Source organism: Oratosquilla oratoria, chromosome 31, assembly GCF_046742065.1.
Source record: "Oratosquilla oratoria isolate Oo_2021 chromosome 31, ASM4674206v1, whole genome shotgun sequence".
In the NCBI taxonomy this organism is placed as follows: domain Eukaryota; kingdom Metazoa; phylum Arthropoda; class Malacostraca; order Stomatopoda; family Squillidae; genus Oratosquilla; species Oratosquilla oratoria.
In genome coordinates this window covers 36,412,663-36,415,162 of record NC_134807.1, presented here as the reverse complement: position 1 = coordinate 36,415,162, position 2,500 = coordinate 36,412,663, and the positions used below count along the sequence as shown (strand labels likewise).

General features: G+C 37.3%; 1 protein-coding gene across 2 annotated transcripts in view; it reads left to right on the top strand.

Annotated features, from left to right (window-relative positions):
* The window catches only part of LOC143041524 (uncharacterized), an 86,872-nt gene that overhangs the window by 1,302 nt on the left and 83,070 nt on the right, over nt 1-2,500 (top strand). The gene's annotated exons all lie outside the window — the stretch shown is intronic.

Below are 2,500 nucleotides of genomic sequence, written 5' to 3'. Positions count from 1 at the left end.
AATATGTTAAGTTAATTTCAATAACCTACGATTTAAACTACAGCTCATAGATTGGGTGTCGAGATTAGGCGTGAAGCTTGTGGTTCAGAATTGGAAAAGATTTGAAAATATACTGACCACGGTCATTTGTATTCGTATTCATTATAAGAAAAGGTGTCTTCCTTTAACTCAAAATTGTATGGTAAGAAGAAATAGAATGACAGAAATGAAAATAGTTTAAACAACAAATGACTGATGAAGTATCTTTAATCACATTACCGAGAAGGATTTAGGGAAAAAAGGTAATAGTCCATTAGATATGGTTGTAAATGTGAAGAAATCACAAAAGAATTTTATACAGGGAAAACAGAAATGATCCAAAAATTTCTACAAACCATCAACTCTTTACAAAATGTCAGTGAATACGTTAATGAATATTTAACACTCTTACGCAACTACCATAATTGAATTTCAGAATCTTCATTAGTATATCGAGACTTGGTCATGAAAAGATTTTGATGCTTTCTCACACAAGCTTTCTCATCTAATATACAACTGTAAACAGTACATTGAATTCAATGGGAAATGTATCAATGAAAAAACGTTGCGAGGTAAATTCTAGGGGCTTTCGAACTTGGGCCTTTTCCACCCTTACATATGCATATATACATACGTACGTGCATGTATATATATATATATATATATATATGTATATATATACATACATATATATATGTATGTATGTATGTATGTATATATATATATATATATATATATCACAACTAAGTAATGTCGTAGCACTTTGATAAAATTCTTCTACGAAAGTGGGTCATTATTATAATATATATATATATATATATATATATTATATATATATATATATATATATATATATATATATATACATATATATATATATGTATAATATATATATATATATATATATATATATGTGTGTGTGTGTGTACAATATATATACATATATATATATATATATATATATATATAATATATATATACATACATATGTATGTATATATATATATATATTGTATATACAAATATATATATATATATATATATTTACATATATATTATATATATATATATATATATATATATGTATATATATATACACATGTACAATATATATATACATACATATACCAAGGCTTTTTCCCCCTTCCAAGGGAGGTAGCCAAAAAGGGAAAGGCATAAAAACACTCCCACCCATTTCATCCCTAAATACACTCCACACCCCTCCCACCCTTCCTCTCATCTGAGCACCTCCTGGATGACGGGTCATCCCTGCACCCTGCCCACCGCCCTGGGTCAGAAGCAGTGTCGCAAGACACAGTACATCCACAGCGAGGCCGCTTCATTTAATCGGCGACCCCCCCTCTCCGTCCCCCTTTGCATATAAGGCAAGGACGGGGAGAAATCCCTTCGGGCTGCGTCAAAATTTACTCACACATACTACCCCACCCCCCACTTCCCCGCCCATTCCTCCTCATGCAGTCACAACATCATCCATATACAACCATTCTCCACTCACCTCTGTCTTCCGTCCTCTCCCTTCCTTCCTCAACAGACATTCCCCTCTTCCCCAAAGCCCCCTTCACCCCATCCATCCACCTCATCCTAGGACGTCCCCTCATGTTCACTCCCTCCACATCTGCCTTCCATACCTCTTTTACTAGTCTTTCTGCACTCATTCTTTCCATGTGTCCAAACCATCCTAATATTCTTTCATCAACCCTATCTCCCAAATCCTTTTTCACCCCTGTTCTCCTCCTCACCTCCTCATTTCTCACACTATCTAGCCTAGTAACCCCCACCATACTTCTCAGACACCTCATCTCAAACACATTCAAACTCCTTCTCTCTTCTTCTCTTATGTTCCACGTTTCTGCCCCATACAGTGCTGTTGGCACAATCACTCCTTCATACAGTCTCCTCTTCGCATCCATTCCCAAATGTCTATTCCTCATTACACTCTTTAAACCACCAAGGCATTTACTCGCTTCTCTCAATCTACATTCTACCTCCACCTTCACTCCACCTTTTCCTGCTACACTTGCACCCAAGTATCTAAAACTATCCACTTCCTCCAGTCGCTCTCCCTTAATGTTCACTTCCAGTCTACTGCCACTTTCACCCCTTGTACATCTCATCACCTTACTTTTACCCACATTTATCTTTAGCTTTCTTCTATCACATACTCTCCCAAACTCTGCCACCAGCTTCCTCAATCCCTCCTCTGACCCTGCCACAAGCGCAGTGTCGTCCGCAAACAACAGCTGGCTCACCTCCCACTTTTCTCCATTTTCTTTAACCATCTCCAATCCCTGACTCACTACCCTAGCATTCACCTCTCGCACCACCCCATCCATGTATAAGTTGAACAGCCAGGGCGACATAACGCATCCTTGACGAAGTCCCACCTTTACTTCAAACCACTCACTCTCTCCATTTCTAATCCTAACACATGCTCTACTACTCTCATAAAAACTCTTGACAG